Here is an 18,115-nt window from a genome sequence, read left to right on the forward strand (position 1 = left end):
GAAGAAAAGCTTTGCAATAAGCTCAACCTTTGCAAGGGGCCCAGAAGATGCAACTGCAGCTTTCATGGTCCATCCCACCCTTCCATCTCCCAACCAGGCCTTTACAGACATGGATGAACACAAGTCCAGCAGCAATTACAGAGCTTTGCCTCCACACAGGAGACATGCAGGTGCTGTGGCGGCAGCTGTCCTGGCCCAGCTGGGCTAAAGGCTTGGCTAGATCTGCTTTGAGCAGTGCTGTGCCTCTCACCAAGCACCCAGAGCTCTGTTAGAGCAGGACTTGGAGCAGCTCACACCCCCCCAGAGCCTCCTCTCTCAACATGTTTATCACTTGGGGCTTTATAAACCATTTTTTGCAACTATATTGGCAGCTCAAGAATTTAATTGCATGTTTCATGATATTGGGTGGCGGTTTTAATGAAACTTGCTTCTCCTGGGGAATGAAGGGATCCCACTGTTCATACAAAATCAATTAAATCTTCTAATTGCACCTGCAACCTGAGAATACCCAGCAAGAAAATCCTCAAGGATGGGAATCTGAAGGTAAATAAAAAGACCCTCTTCTTTCCCTGTGCAATTTTTGTGTAAGAAAATGCTCTCAGGGTTTTCAAACTAATGACACGGGAGCCTGAGTCACACATACAAAGCCTCAGTTTAGAAACACTAACATTAATACAGAACCAGCTGGCAGAGAGAGATGATAACAATGGCTTTAAACATTAATAATGGCTTGTTTTTCTCCTAATACTGAGATTAAAGCACTTGGAAGCAGGTAAAACACATACCTTGTCAGCAGCCATTGGAAGCAGGGTGACATGAAGCAGTTTGGCAGCCAGGCAGAATTCCCAGTTGCACCCCTTTGACATTGCTGTATTGCCAGGGTGTGAATTCAGTAGGATTCAGGGATTACAGGGCAGCTCTGGAGTATCTGCAATAGAAGAAAAACACACCTGAAGTTTAAATGACAACTAGAGCACTGTGAGTTATAACAAGTTTAGCTCTGGAAATTAATATCCTACGCTTTCCTAAATCTTGGAGCCTAGGAGTCAGTGAGGAATAAAACCTGCAGTATTTATGATTTAATGGGAAAGGGTTTGTTTTCACAATTCCAGCTGGCTTGCAGAGGATGGGAATAAGGATGGCCAGAGCCTCATATTCTAACTGTAAATGATGATTACTTTCCCCCATTGTTTTCTGTTAATTAAACTCAAGTTGAAAAGGCAGTTTTCCTCATATTTACACACCCACACAGTTAATTGGAAGTAAAAAGATGTCTATTTATGGCCAGGAGTGCTACCCCTATTTGGGAGAAACAGGTTATTGTGCAAAATTCATGTAATTGGTTTCCATAGCCCAAAGCATATCAGGAATAATTTCTTATAGCAGAGGAGTAGATTTATGCTGAAATGTCCCTTGAAATTTCTCATTCAAAGGCTGATGGCTCTAATGATTGCCTTCAAATTCCTACCAGTAAAAGTCTATTCAGAAAAGAAATTCAGCGTGCAATTTCGCAAGCAGCTGTACGCTCCCAGCCTTCAGTCCCTAATCTAATCTGGGCTCTAATTTCTCTTTGTGTAGTCTTGCAAAGTGCACTGGCTCGATCTTAATAAGCCCATTAGCACAAGGAGATTTGCTCAGGCCCACAAGTGCCTGCAGAAGGAAAGAAATGCTGGGTGCTGTCGGATGGCACTGGGCCAGCACCATCCTCACCGTGGCATTCAGGGATAAAGGGATACTTGGATTTTCCCTCTTCCAGCAGGCTCTGGCTGACTCCAGCACACAAACCTCAGTCCCAGCTCAGTGCCTAGATGGGCATGCTGAGCCAGAATGGGGAGCTGCTCCCCAGGCCTGGGAGAAGCTCCCTCTCCCCAGGCAGTCAGCATTTCTGCTGATGCATTCCCTGCTGAGCCAGAGCGACCTTGACACAGCGCAGGAGTGAATTCCCTGCTCTTCCATTCCCCCTTCCCCTGGGGATGAGCCACCCACATTCTGCACAAGGAGCTGCCTCTGATTAAATTGAATCAAATGTCTGTGTTTACGAGACATTTTGACCGACAAATCATTTTCCCTGTCAGATTGAGATACGGCAATGATGATATCTCAAATTTCTCTGGTCAAATGGTTTTGGAAAGCTTTCCTGCCATTACAGTCTGTGAATGTCAATGGGTTTAGCTAAGTGCAGGCAAAGACTGATGGCAGCACTTTCTGCATCTCGTTTTCCCACCGGAGTTCTCTGTAATGCTGCCTGGCAGGTCTGCCCCAAGAAAGGAGGCTAGAAGACATTGGACATTATTCTTATGATTTGCACTATATTGAATTTATCTTTGCTTTGCCCATTAAAAACAGGTTGCAGAAGATACCCCTATGAGTTAAACACTGAATTAATTTCCTTCTGAAAAGAGAGATGTACCTGGAATACTGCAGTGTCTAAGCAACTGAAGTATACTTCCAGAGTAAGTAATGACACTACTATTAAAAGAAAATTCAAAACAACATCATTAGAAAACATAAAACCCTGTAACAGAATTACAACTCATGAAGTAAATGAGTGAATGCAAATCCTGACATTGAGTCTTGTTTATCTGACAGCTGTTTCTGGAACAGGAGCCCCAAAATTCCTCTGGTACCCTTGTGGGAAAGTCCAGGAACTTGCCACTGCTGCCACATTTAGCCTGCATCATCTAGAGACAGCTTTAAGCTACATTTTGAAGCCTTGCTTTGCAAGCATAAAAGATTGAACTGACTGTTTTTGCTGTTTGAACCCTTTCATCCATCTTTAAAAGAGAGAGTGTGGCAGTTCTGCTTAGCATAAAGCAACAAAACAGGTGAGGAGGGCTCAGACATTATGTTGAACTACTATCCATCACTCCATATGTATTTTAAGTATGGCTGTACTGCCTCCTTCCATGGCTCCTTCTCTGCTTATTTTCTTTTCAGGGAGATATTACAAGGAAATGACGAAAGCAGAAAGGAAGAACAAAAAACAAAAACAAAACAAAAAAAAAATCCAAAACAAAACAAGGCACAGCACAGAACACTCCTCTGCATGGAAGGAGGAGGAAAACCTGGGAAAGAGTACAAGGCTGAATAATGCAGTGGGAAAAAAATACAGCAGCTGGATTTGCTGGGTGAGAAAGGAATATAACAGCAAACTGAAAACTAGCCCTAAAAGACCATTCCTGGTGGAATTTAATGGAAACATGAACAAACTAAATGTTGGTAAGAATACAGTGTAAGTAAAGCAACAGGGTAAACAGGCAGAGCTATGGTGAAAGAACACAGATAATTCCCCTTATGAAAAAAGACAACGTTTTTGTTGGAGGAAAGTAGCAAAAGTAGCAAAGACTATTGAAAAAGCAATTTCAACTAGAAGTCACTGAAACCACTGGTAGGTTTTGCAGTGCCTTACACAGACTGTACCAGACCCTCAGCCCTTCTTGAGCAAATAATTGGTGGCATGAACCAGGTGGGCAAACAGCCATGGGCTGCTCTTATGTTATCTTCAACAATGTGAAAATATTCCACAATGTAGAATTTAAGATTCCTCATTCATGCCTAGTAATCACCATGTTTATCCATGCGAAGAAAACTGGCCCAAACTTACTTTGTAGTCAGGAAACTGAGAGATGGAACCAATTCTTATCCAAGCAGTAAGACTTGTTGCAAAGATGGAAAACCTTAGAGGAGTTCAGGTATTTGGAGATAATGAGGTGTCAGGGGAATCACTTTGCTTTCATTCCCTCTCCAGCACCTTCTGTACAGAACAGGCACCCAAGAGAGGAGCTCCTTGGCAGGAGCTGACAGGAGGGTCAGGGACAACTGACCAAATTCTAGACTTCATGCAGCTGAAGGACTGCTGAAGGTACCAAGCTGTGTTGGTGAATGCTGGAAATGTGCTACTCTTTGATAGCCACCAGTAAGCAAAATATCCCCACTTTGGTCTAAGTGTGTGCAAACAAAACCCTTCAGATGAGTCACCTTCCTCAGGTACTTCTGTCTACAGTCAGCAGGAGTTTTCTCTCACCCCACCACAGCCATTATCTGCAGCGAGACAGGCCTACTTGCTAAACAAAAAGTTTGTGCCAAGAGAGAAACTTAATCATTCCTACTGCAGACTAAAGAGGGTGAAGGGATTTTCTACATCTGGTGAATTCACCACTGTACCCTGCTGTGGCAGTTTTCCCCTTCTAATAAAACTTTGTTATCCCAGAGGCACTACCACCACTGCTATAGTCTTACTTTTTAAAAAGAAATTAAAAAAAAAAAAAATCTTCTCTGCTGTAATATTTCATAAACAACAAATGCACTCTTGATGGTACAGTAAGAAAACTCTCCAATTTCTTCCAGAGCCAGAGAGACTGATAGATCTTGCCACAGTCTATGGGAACTCAGCCTTCATTAGGTCAAGCTAAATTACCTTACAAATAACTTCTCCTCTACCCACAGCTCCTTGATTCTGAGCTGATATATTATGCAGCCATTAATCAGCTCCAGGTCTGGTCTTTGCTTTTGACTTCTAGAAGGTAAACTTATTCCATGCTGTTCCTCTTATTGAGTTTCTCAGATACATTCATACTCATAAAATAATAAGTTAAGGGGAGAAAATCTCATTCCCTACTAAGCACTGATGATTTCTCATGCTTCATGAAAGATTGAACACACCTTTTAATAAATTTGTTTGTAATGCACCAATTTCATTTTGCCTCCTCCCAGGGAAGCAGATTTCAATTTGATGAGCTGGAAGACATGAGAGATTATTTATGGCTGTGTGTCTGGGTCTGTAGTCAGCTGCAGAGCCATAAATTTGGAAGACAGCACAGTAACTGATCTTCAGTTAATTTCCTGGAAAGTCTGAAAACTTTGTTCTGGGTGATCGCTGACAAATATTTAATAACAATAAAATGACTCAAGATGGCCAAACCCAATTTGTTAGTTTTGATAAAGATAATTTTTATCAGAGTTCTGCAGGACTTCTCATCCAACTGATCCAACTCACTGATCCAACAGCATTCCCTATATATAACCAGTGAAAATTCACTTCATATTCTGATCAGATTTGTTTGGCCTGGAGTCCTGTAGCTGTGTTTAGCTCGCAGATGCATGTCTTTACTAGAAATACCTTCATATCCAAGGGCTAAATTTCACCCAGAGAGGTTGTTCAATGAGGCTTCGTTTTGAGAGATGATCAAAGGTCATGGCCTTATCACTCAGTTCTGCTCCAGCTCCCCACAGATGGTGGATACACACTTGAAATAAAGTTCTGACTTTCCATTACTGTCATAAAATTAGTTGTAGAACCACCCTTTCTTCATTTGTCTTACTTAAAAATATATCTTCTGGCTCATGGGGAAAAAAAAAAAAAAGAAAACTCCTATCCATAGGTGATTAATGAACCTGCAGATTTAATCAATAGCCTTCCAGGGGCCTTTCTACCCAAAGTCCTGCTTCATTTGCTGCACTTCGTATTAACAAATTTTGTGATTTCTACATTAAGCCTAAAGTATCTGGCACAGACACAGAAAGAGAATTTAGGTATTTTCTAAAGGACCAGCTTTCTACAGGATATATGGAAAAAGATTTTGTGGATATTTCCTATAATGGATTAAAGATTTTTGCATGAAAAACTAAAAGAATAATATTTCAATTTTTCATTTCCTAGCCAATATTTATTGTTCTGTTTAACTTCAAAAAATCAAAATGCAAGTGAGACTTGCATTAATTAGAATATTAATTCCAGCTGTTTCCTCTTCCTATTTATGGGTAATTTTCATAATAATAAGTGAAACATTATCATTTGGTTCTTGCCCCCTCCAGTTCATCTTTTCTTTATTAGACCCAGCTCTAGCCTCATGAGATCCTTATTGTTTTCTAAAAATGCATCTTACCCAATTCACAGTGGGGGGGAAAACATCAAGCTTTTAAAGCTAAAACCAGAAGACAAAGGACAACACCAAAAACAGGAGCAAGAAGGAGAAAGCTTGCTATTCTGTTTTTTTTTCTGTTTGTTTGGGTTTGTTGTGGGATTTTTGGTTTGTTTTTAAATGTCATCCCTGGGGAGAAGCAGAGGACAGTTCTTGTTTTATGGCTGGGAACTGTTGTACAGCACTGACTACTTGGATCTGATCTTGCATCACTTGAGTGCTCAGCAGCTCGACCACAGCTCAAACAGCCCTAGAGCTGTGGATGTGCATCACAGACCTGCCTCTCTCTGCCTGCACGTATCTCCAAGTGTCTTCAACCTATCTGCACAGCAGGAGTAGGTTTCCAAAACCTTAGCAGGCAGTGTGAGAGATGCATTTCCAGGGGAAGTCCGCCCCATTTGAAGAAACTCCATAACCATTAGAATTCTTTTCCCTCCACCACACAAACTCCATGACCAATAGAATTTTTTTCCCCCCTGCACTTTCTGGGATATCTCTGGCCAGGCTGTCAAAGCTGTTTAGCACCCAAAAGAGTCAGCTGGCCTAGAAGCTCCACTGCTGATTTTAGTGGCCAAATGAGAGCCAGCTTCAATCATGGGAGCAAGCTCCTCAGGAAAATCTGGCCACAAATTTTTCATCCCAACTGACTGCTCCTCAAACAAACCGTAAATATCTTCTGATATTGTCTTCCTACTTCTATGCCCTGACACATGCACTTTGCTTATTTATAGAATGTGTGAGCTTCACATACATCAGGCTGAGCTCCTGGGGACCAAAGTCGTGCTGGGTTTTGCCCGGTGTGACTGATGGTTCTCCTGATCTCCCAGTGAACCCAGATTCAGGAATATTTCTGAAAACAGTTAACAAGAGTAGGAGGGAAGAAGCTGATGAGCTGGGGAGCTCCAAGACCACCATGCAGAGGGAAAATCCCACTGTGTCTGCTGCAGAAACTGTCCTCCAGCCACCTGCAAGGATTGCATAATTTGGGAAGGTCTGCCATGCATTCCTGCCTTGCTTGAGGGCTGGGAGATGCCAGGGCACAACAGCAGAGCTTATCTCCAAAGTACAGGATATTTAGTGTTGGAAACACAGCCTTAAGTCCTACATCGAATAAAATTCCACCTGTGCTCCAATAGTAAAAACCCAACAAACACCAAAAGAAAACCACACCTACATAACAAAATAATTTTGCCCAGTTGGCTTAGTGGAACTAATCAACAGCAGAAATTCAGCAGAAATTTGAGTTTACTATTAACCCATAAACCTATGTTTACTACATTCATTACAAACCCAAGTTTACTATTAGAGATTAGCGGGAAGAAATAAAAGTTTATTGTTTTTAGAGTTATTTGTAATTTCTTTTTGTAGTCTATGCAGTAACATAAATTAGTATAGACAAACCCCATGTGAGAATGCACCAGCCTCCATGCAAGGATGTACACACTACTTTTTGCACGTGCAAACAATTGAACTGAGGTGTTCAATTACAGACAAAAGAAGCCATCATCATGCAAGTATCCCTCTTCATCAGATGTAGGCAGGCAAAAAAATTCCCTTTGTCTAAGGCCACAGTGCATTTTGTGGGCACTGAGCTCTCAGGCAGCTCAGTCATCACCCTAAATATGCTCTAATTGTCATTCCCAAATGTTTTGAAATTGTAGTGCCTGCTGCTGGCACTCCAAAAGTTATGCCTCTGGAGATATCAGGGATAAGAAATCATCCAAGATCATTTGCAATTAGATACAACAACCCCATGCTCACCTGGGGTGGAAGAAGGGAGAAAATTAATCATTCCTACTAGCCCATCAGGGATAAAAATAGCATCAGCCCAAATGGAAAGTGCCTTTCAGTTCGTCAAGAATTGAATGTGCAGCAGCAAGCGAACAGTTATTACAGGCTCTGATCAGCAGAGCAATCATTTGCCTTGTTATCATGCTGCCTGCCCATGTGAACAGCATCAAACAACCATTAAAAGACACCCTGCTCGCCCCTGAAGGGAACAGAGGTGGGGAATAGCTGAAAACCTCCTTGTTAACAAGCTAACCTTTGAGTCTGGTGAGGAGGCAAGGAAGCATTTACCAGCCACTCTATCAATAATTATGGAAAGGAAAATCGTAGCTCATTGTCTATCTCAATGTGGGGAGATAAACAAGGCAGGCCCAGGGTGAGCAGCCTCCCATGGCAGCTCCCAACCATGGGCAAGAGCTGCCAAAAAGGCAATTATCCATGGAGCTGTTCCCCTGGGGCTCTTCAGTCCAGGGATGATGTATGTTTGGAAACTGCCCCAAAGTCCTTCTGCTGGTAATAGGAGTGTCTGACCTGAAAGGCCCCATGCATGTGTGGGCAGTGGCCTTGTATACCAGGGCTGAAGGCTCTAACACTGATTTTTGTTCACTGGAGCTGTGATGGCCCTTTGAACACATGGGGATGGGGACATAGTTTTAAGCAGAAGGTAGTAACTCAGTTCCCTACTTTTCATAATTCTCTCTCTGTCACCCAGGAGGACTTAAAAAACTAATTATGCTTCAGCATGAAGCCACCCACTTTTGTTACAAGCTTAAATCCTGTTCCCATTTATAGCCTAACTCCATTTTGTCTCCAGCCTCATTGCAGGAAGGAGGGAGGGCCCACCTGAGCCTCCACCAGACTCCCTGGGGGTTGCTACCCCACTGCAGCTCAACCTTTGCATCAAACCACCAGTTATCTTTTCAATTAATTGTGGGTATGATAGTGGTTGACAGGACAACCTTACTACCAAGGGATAATTTAATATGACTAGACTGTAATCAAAGTGTTAATGGCCTCAAAATTTAATCTATGCAGAAGTAGGATTTATAAAAGGGAAAGGATAACCAGGGCCCAGAAGAATAATGTTAGTTGTAACACTACAGCTAGTTGTAATAGAATAATTAGTTGTGATATCCAGAAATAAAAATTACACTGATTTCAGTTCCAGGACGTGTGCCAAAAAGGGGCTGTTAGTCACAGTGAGGAAGAACAGTTATGCAGTCCATTATCTCATGAGCTGCAAGGCCCAGAAATGAATCCTGCATGTCACAGGCAAATTGAGACTCTGCATTTTCAGCAATACACAGCTTTCTATTTTAGCCCTTAAACCAGATCCTTTCTCACCATTGGAATGATGTGCCTTCCCATTCAGAGAAAGGTGTCCTCAGAAGCCCTCTTGGCTGAGCTTCACTTTTCCTTTGGGCGTGGTCCCAATTTCTCCCTCCTGTGGCAGATGAAGCTCACCCCTGGCATCCCCACCTGCTCTCTTCCTCCATCCTCACCAACCTTGTGGAGAAAAAGAAAAAAAAAACAAAGAAACAACCTCAAACTACATGAAATCCCAGGCTTTTTCTGCTTTATTCCTTGTAGGGCAAGGATGCTGGGTGATGGTTTGGCTGCCTCCATCAATATGTGCTGTATCCTCGTGGGGTTAGGCAGCCCCTGCTGCCCCCTGGCTCAGTGTTCAGGGCCGAAATGCCTTAATCATAGAATGACAGAATTGGTTAGGTTGGAAAGGAGCTCAAAGCTCATCTTGTTCCAACCTTCCTGCCAGGGGCAGGGACACCTTCCACCAGACCAGGTTGCTCAGAGCCCCAGCCTATCTAATCCCCTCTAATGTACCAACACACTTCTAAACCCTAAGTGCACAAGACAGCAGTAAATCTGGTGTTCAACATTATAAAGAGAAAGCAAGAAGCTGTATAGAAACAGAAAGTGATGTGACCAATTTTTTTTTTTTTTTAATTATGAGGTCAGCCAGTTTTTACCATCCCATTGTTACTCATTCACTTGCATGACAGCCACAGAAACAATTGCTTGACCTGATAGGCATAAAAAAAAAAAACAACCCTACTTTGAATGACTCCTATATCATAAAAGTTACTTTAAAACCCTTTCCTGGTTTTTAGGCAGTGATAAAAAAAAAATTAAATGCTTTTTCAGGTTGTGCTTATTCATTTCTCCTTCATTTCCTCTGGCATACTTTCTTTTCTTCCTCTTCTTGCTGTGCCAAAAAGAAAAAAAGTGGGCCTGTGAAGGAGGAAAACTGGTGAAGAAAGATAACTCTGTCTAGGGAAAACAGGCAGGAAAAAGAGAATAGAAGTTGTGATTTTTTTTTTTCTTTAAAGATAAATCACCTGGGATTTAAACAACTGAAACTTTTGTCTCCTCTCACACACACATCCTGTCACCCCTTTTTTTTCCTGGTCCTGGCTGACTTGCACCTTCTGGCAGGCACGTAGGTGCTTGTTTTGCTGTAGCTGCACAGGATGGAGCCACCAGAAGTGATGTTCCCAGGAGACATTTGGCATGGGGATAACATGAGAAGCAAAGCTGTGCTCTGCTGGCCCTTTTCTCACACACACAACTGTGTGCTGCAGTCCTGCCCCTGCTCCATCTTCCCTGTGCTGTATTTAGGGAAAAATACCACTGAACACACCTGGGGAGGTGCTTCCCCCATGGGCCCAGAGCCCTGCCTCAGTGGCAATGAAACACTGCAGGCTGCAATACCTTTTGTGGCTGTCACCAACAAAAGCTGCACTGAGCCAACAAATCTTACAATGGCCTAATTTTTCTAGCAGTGATGCCCCTGATGAGGCCTATGTGGCCCAGAAATGAAAAAGGCATACTTTTTCCAGAATTCCCTGAATCTGTTTATCTGCTTCTTCTCCCTAACCATCTGCCAGTTTCAGACACTTGCTATTATATATCAGTTTTTCTTGCAGTGGTTCCTGGAGTCTATCAGCAACCCCAGCAATTAGTATTGTCAGCAAATCATTCTTTAACTGAACTATTCGGTTTAAACTAACTTAAAATTAATTGTGTATTAATTCCTATCTAGCAAGATCAAATCAATAAAAAAAAAAAAAGATTATGGGTAAATATCAAAGATCAATAAGCAACAAATGAAGTCCTTAATTAAAGTCTTATCTGAATGCTAACAAAAAAACTGAAGTAAACAGAAGAAATTATTTCATATCAGGTCATTCTGATTGTTCTCTCCTGCTGCCTTCCTAGTTCAACTCTGGCATTACTCAAATACTTGGTGAAAAGGCTCCAGCCTTTTTTACATTTTTGGCATCATGAGAAATCCTCTCTCCCTCCCCAGCTGCCAGAGACCCCATGCAGGTAGTTCAATACCACTTTCTAGGGTAAAGAGTGACGTCACAAAAATGGTATTTTCCTACACACTTTTCCCTGTGAATTTTGAGCTGCAGCTACTGACCTTACTGGCAAGGAGACAATTTTACTGCTGGTTGCTGTTTGCGTAGAGGCACTGAGCTATTGAAGAGGAAGAAGGAGATTGTTCCCTCCTGTGTCCTGTGTGACATCAGCAGAGGTAAATAAAATCTCTGTGCAGGTCTTTGCATTGATGAGCTAATTATCTGTTCCTGCCCTTGAAGGTTCAGGCCTTGTGCTGTCCCTGATCCCTGCGATGGCTTTGGCACTGTCAGGCACACGAGAATGTGAGACAAGGAAAGGAAAAGCACTACAGCTGATTTTAAACTGTGGTCAGGTGCACAACCTTCAACAAAAGCAAGGCCAAACAGATACATCAATAGGTTAAACTGTTGAGGTCAAGAAAGAAAAAATAAAAAAAAAAACCAAACCAATAAATCAGTCTCATCAGATCAATATACCTGATCTTGGCGAGATCCGTGGGGCAGGTTTTGTTGGCAGGGAAGATCATGGGCTCAGCTTGGAGAAGGTGGAAAACACCACCAACTTCAGAATGCTGCCAAGAGACCTGAAAGAGCAGAACTACCTCCCCAGCCCATGGCAGCCAGGCACTGCTGCTCTGCTCACAGGCACCAAGATAACACACCCAGAACAAGGAGGAGACCTTGGTGGGGAAGCATAGACAGGAATAGGAAATTCCTATTAACTTTCCTGCCCTCCTGCTCCCTTGCCCTACACCCTATTTATGCCATCACCTGCCAGTCACTTCCCTCTGGCTGCTCCTCTCACCTGAGGGTTCCTATTCCCACCTGCATCCTGTTTTCTGCATTAGCTCCTTCCAACATTAGTCATCACAGAAGTGCCTTGGTGCAGTGCTGAGTCTGCATAGAGGAGATGGCAACCCTAAATAAAGTATCTCTAAACTAGAAAAGCACCTTTACATCCAAATACTCATCCTTATTAGCTGGACCCCTCATAACACATGTGCATTGATGGGATCTGCTGCCCTGTGCTCTTCCACCAGTGCGAATAAATATCAGCTTGGTTACAGCAACTGGGTTTCTCAAAAAATAAACAAACCCACCCAAGGCAATTTACTGTAATAGCTCTTGCTTTAGTACAAAACTCTAAGTCAGCAGCTTGTTTTTTGGAACAAATAAAAATAAGTGACCTACCTACAAGTATGGTACAATGAGAACTTTCACTATGCTGGAGTGTGCATTCTTGAAATGTACTTTCCTATTGATGCCATTTTTCTCCCAGAGCCAGGGAGGACACCAGGAATCTTTCTGCTCAGAGCTGATTGTGAGGCCAAAAGTGGGTGCCACCTGCACAGGAGGTTGCAGAGCCTCAGAACCTTCATCACCAAGCATGGTGGATAAGTACCATGGCTTGACTGAGACTGTTGTTCAGCAGGTTTGGCTCCAGGCACCCATCTGTTTCTCTGTTTCTGCTTTATGTGCAGCAGCAGTTGTTACAAAACTGCCTTTTACACTGAGCTGTGCAGGACATGGGAGCTGCTGGAGGAATCACTGCAGCCTCTGGATTGGAAAGTGGCATGTGGGTTCCTCTGTGTGCTCCTGTGTCCTGACCTCATCCTTTGCTTTTGGGACTAATGATAAGACAACCAAATTTATTTCATGCAGGTGCATGAGACATCCCAGCTCTTTGAGCATCCCCTGCACTTTCCCCCTCTGGATCCTGATGCTTCTCACTGAGCCAGCCTGCAGACAGACAGAAGGGATTCCTGTGGAGGTCTCTCCTTTTTTGTGCTGCTTCCCACTGCACTGGGCTGGAAATTGCCAGCAGAGCAAAGAAAGGGGGGCAGAGGCATCAGCATCTTCTGCACATCTGTGCCACTGCCCAGCTCTCAGCCACAGGTGAGGCTGGAGCCAAAAGACCTAATGAAGCAGAGAAGAACAGCTACACTCCTGACATAAAAGGCATGCCAAGCTTTCATCTTCTGAGCGGTTAAAAATAAACAATTTAGCTTTCAGCAAAGTGGTCTGATTAGAGGCAAAGAAAACTACGCTGATTTCCATGGAAATGGAATATTTTGTTGCTGCTACTTGATCTTGTTGAAACGTATTAAGGACACAAAAGAGTGCCATTTTAATATCTGGAGAGTCATAGTATACTTAAAAAAATTAAATTAAATTGATGTATTTTAAAAGAAAGCTGGCTGATTTTAGTTTCTTAATTAGTTCATTATCACTGCAAATGGAACATGTTCTTATAAACTTATAGAAGGATATTACAGAAACAGCTGCAACCCACAACAGAAGAGATACAGACATAACCAATATCTGTACATAAAAATCAGAGACTTAAACATCCTCTAAGGTTCTCTATCTCCTCTCTACAACCAGCAAAGTATTGTTCTTTAACTCGTAAGTCTTTCTAAATTTAAACCCATTACAAAACAGATCCTAGTTTCTATGGAAAATGGATCAATCCCTAAATTTTGTTTGCTTTTTATAAAATGTAGAAATACTTCTTAAGAATGAGACCTGCCTACAGATGCTCTGGAAGCAAAATAACACAATTAAATTGAGTTCTCATTACTGTGGTAGGTATCTCCATGGGGAGATTTCCTCGAAGTGAGCTGTGTCCTATTTCAGGTTAACCCAGATAGTAACAAAATAATCACTCAAAATGGGCCAGCACTGCCATGATTTTCCCTGTGATAAATACTAAATACAGGTGGGAAGGAAAGGTTGCTTCACTGACACAGTTGTTCTCTTTGTAGATGTGCCCTAGAGTACGACCAACTCCAACATTTCCACACATGCCACTGGGACATTGCCACAGCATGGCCCAACAGAAATTTTCTATCAAACAAATGTCAAAAATATCTAAAATCTTTAAATGTTAAAAATATCTAAAATAACACATTGTGATGGCAACAAGAAACACATTGTGATGGCAACAAGAAAAAAAAACAATTCCTTTTCTTCTTCCATTTCCTCAAAGTGAAATTTCAACACAAACAATAAACCCTTTAGGTTTTTATTCTCACAGTGTGATGTCTTCTCGACATAAATTTTGAATTATTTGAATTTTAGACAGAGCAACTTGAGCTTCTAACCAAAAGGCTGCTGTATTTTTATCTGTGTATTATGTTTTCCCACATTATTATGCTTGCAACTGGCATGTGCTCTCCTTCCAGTAGTGCTGACCCAGGAAAGAAAGCAGAGCCAGGAAAGACATGCCCACAAACCACCAGAGCCCTGGCTGAGGACAGATTTCCACAACTGACAAGTCACATTAGATGTTGGTCAGTATAAATATCATTGATTCTGTTACTTAAGGGGACCTTGCCTTGCCTTTTCTTTTTTCTTTTCCTCTTGAAATCAGTCCTGCAGTTTCCCTTGCATTAGGCTGAAGACTCTGTTTGGCTAAGGCTTACGTCTGGCTTTTGGCTATACATTTAATATCAAAGATTGTCCATGGATACGTTTAGGAGTGGATCCACTAGAGAGGCAGCTGCTGAAATACCTAATTTCCAGTGCCTGCTAATTTTCATAGCCCTGATGAAGGTGTGCAGCTCTTTATTGAATGTACAGGGAAAACCACAGAAGGCAGCAGCAATGGCAGCTACTAAGAAGAAGCACTGATGAGAAGAGTGGGACATAAATCCCATTCCTGGATGTAATTAGGTGGCTGTGGCTCATGAGAAATCAGCCTATTGACAGACGAGCCTGGTGAGTACAGGCGATGGGGAAATTGTTGGCAAACGACGACCTGAGTAAAGGTGTAGGTATCCCATTATGGCCATTACACAGTTCTTCCTTTTTTGCTATTTCTCTTCTGCTTACAGACACCTTTTTATTTACCATTTCTTGATTCTCTCATCTCAAATAGGTGAATACTGCAGTTTGATAGACTGGGTCAGCTAAAAGCTCCTCAGATTCATTGTGCAGACTTAATTGTAGTAAGGACTGGTTTAAGAGCAGCAGATCATTGCCCTGGAGAGTTGTTAGAGTGAAATACAGAGATCTCATCCATAGAGAAAAGGAAAGACACCACCAATAATGACAGAAAAGGCACTCATCAGCTATATTTTCACTCATTGTGCTGCACCCAGGGGAAAAAAAATAAAGGTGTATTCAGTTCCCCACTTTAGTAATTTTGCTTTTAACAATATCTGACTTTGTATTCAATCAGCAGACCCTATTACATGAAGCATTTTTTCGGACACTCGGTGCATACACAGCCTTGTGTTCCTTGCCAAATACATTTCTGCTTCACTGCCTGCAGGCAGATCACCCGAGGAGAGGAGACCAGAGCCTGCCAGCTCCACTTTTCCCCAAACAAAGCATTAGCTATGCATCAGCAACTTTTATATACAGACCTTTTCCATAGGTCACTTTCCCCTCTGTATCACTTGGACAGACATGCTGCATTTTACCTGCCTGGTCTGGCACTGCCCACTGTGTGCAGCTCAGTGTGTTGGTGGTTCCTGTGCAGCTTTTACATTTCAAAGTTTCAAACATTTCACAGTTCCTATCCAGCTGAAGGCCCCTGCCATTTGGATGGTGCGAAACAGGATCCTCCTTCTAAATTTAAACAGATAGTGGGGGAAATTGTAATAAGGTTCTTAGGCTTAAACTCCAGCTCACACAGGCAGATTAACCAGCAAACCACTTATTTGCTATGTTGTTTTTTCAAAAAGCTAAAACCCTTTATAAAATGCCTGTGCTTATTTCTTCCAAAGTAATGATAATTGATTGACACTTTCCTGAAATGAATTAAAGCTAAATAAAATTGTGGCCTAGGGAAAAGCTGCACATTCACTGTGCAGAGGAGTCCAGCTTGTGCAGGAGCCTGTGAAAGCCATGGCTCTGCAGGTGGGAGGTTAATTTCCAACACCCTGATTCAGCAATAAGGCAAAAAATACAAAATCCTCCTCAGACCTTTCAGACACCAGCACTTGAGAAGCACTGAGAACACATAAGTACCCTTCTTTTAGCAGAATTCTCAAATCTCACTGGTCTGCCCAAATCAGTCTCAGGATTTGACTGCAGTTGTGCAGGACAGAGCTTTTGATATATTTATTTAGTGTAGCTGGGGGCCAGCAGGCTGTGGTTAAAAGCAGAACACAGGGTTTGGGGGTGTTCTTTCATGGTCAGTCACAGTCAGAGTCCCACACTGGGGGCCAGCTGGCAGCTGCTGTACTCTCTGCCACCCCTGAGGCAGGCAGGGGCTGAGCAATGGGTGATTTTCCTGGGACGCTGCCTTTCCCTGCCTTTTCTCCAGGCATTAGGGAGGCAGGAGGAAGAGAACAGTGAGTGCCCCTTTTAGCTGACTCTCTCAAAAAAGCAGGAGCTGTCAGAATCTGAGGCATTGATGATTCTGAGATTGTAGAAAGTCTCTGTCTGTCAGCCCTGCTGCCAAAGCAGAAGCCATAATTGGTCTGTGCTGGTTTCCAGGTTGTTTATTCTGTTTATCTCTCACATGTTCTGCTGCCCTGCCCAGCTCTGTCCTGCAGGGCAGCGTGTGGGGCTCTGCCCTCAGTGGGATGTGACAAACATTAAATACCAGAAACTCCCTGGGCTGGATTTACAATAACGTGCCAATATCTGTCACCTATGTTGGACAGTGTGTCCCCAGCCTGAACCAACAGAAAAATGCCAACACCACAGTGAAACATGGAGGGCATGAAAAAGGAGAAAAAGGACAAGACACACCCAATTTCATCCATCTTGTCCTCTTTGGACCCCTTATCTAGAATCCTAAAATTTTACTTTTGCACCCATGCCACACTTAATTATTACTGATATCAAACACTTAGATCTTGTAATTCATCCTGTAAGATTGAAAACTCTTTTCCATGGACAGAGATCACAGCCAGTGTCTCTGGGGGCTCTGTCCAGGGGGGTTCCTGACCCTTGCCAGGGTCCCAGAGCTGCCAGGGCAGCCAGAGGGAAGCCCTGGATTCCCACAAGGAGCAAACTTGGCTTTCTATTTCTAACTATTCTCACAGAAGGTAGAATAAATATGTAGTATTTAGGTCAGCAAAATCACATTTATAAGCCATAAATCAAATCCAGCAGACCTTGAACACGTATTTGTAGTATATAGACCACAACTTTGAACATCCTGATGGCAAACTGCTGGATTTTGTTTCCACAGCATTAAGGAGGCAAATCAACAAACTCCGGCAGCCCCAGAGGGGTCTGTCATCTGCCACAGGGACATGCAGCTGATACATTCAACAGCAAAGAGCATAGGCAGCATTTTGTTCACAAATCCCAGCTTTTTGTCAAATAAAGAGCAGATGAAGCCTGTTAAGCAGACGATAGCAACAAATTGCTGCTCTGTTCTCTGTGTGCAGGAGTCCTGATCTTCTGCACGTAAGGCTGGCTTTGTGTCTTAGATCCCTAAGTTTTCTCCTCATGACATACAGGCACTTTACTGCCTATATTGCCCTTCCCTTTGAATCCTTCAAAGGAATCCTTCGGTTCTCTTACATGCTTTGTGCCACTCATGGAATCTGATGAGTATCTTTTCAGGTAGGGCAAAGAATTCCCCTTCCTGAACCTCATGAAGTTCTCAAAATAGAAAAAAAAATGAGTTTCTACGTGACTACAAAGTAGTCTCCATGTGTGGGAAATAGCAATTCCCAAGAATGAGGAACTGATCATGTTCCCTTAAAATGTTTGTCCTCTGGTTGACAGAGGAGATGTGTTTGAAACACATTACTGGTGTATCCACTAACATAAACTTTCCAAAGGAGTCCACCAATATACAAATTCTTACATTCAGGAACAAATATTGCTCAAAAATGGCACTGTGCTCACATCCATCACATTTGGCACAGGCAACAGGCACTAGAGCTGCTCCCATTTGAAGGCAAACATGACTTGTAGATCTTCCCCTTTCACGTTGTTTCCTCCTCTGCACAGCACTGTCCATGTCTGGGCTCCTCTCAGAGCAGGCTCCTGCAGTTTTGAAGAGAACAGAAATTGCTACTTCAGTGATAGTGTCAGCATTCAGGAACACAC

At 42.7% G+C, this 18,115-nt stretch overlaps 1 long non-coding RNA gene across 1 annotated transcript; it reads right to left on the reverse strand.

The window, feature by feature from the left end:
• Positions 1-865: 865 nt before the first annotated feature.
• On the reverse strand, positions 866-17,918 carry LOC144245984 (uncharacterized). The gene is made up of 3 exons (XR_013339572.1): positions 17,871-17,918; positions 9,054-9,215; positions 866-928 (listed from the first exon to the last, which is right to left on the reverse strand). It is a non-coding gene; the product is annotated as an uncharacterized LOC144245984 (long non-coding RNA).
• Between the last annotated feature and the right edge of the window lie 197 nt (positions 17,919-18,115).

This window comes from Lonchura striata, chromosome 3 (assembly GCF_046129695.1).
Source record: "Lonchura striata isolate bLonStr1 chromosome 3, bLonStr1.mat, whole genome shotgun sequence".
NCBI lineage: Eukaryota > Metazoa > Chordata > Aves > Passeriformes > Estrildidae > Lonchura > Lonchura striata.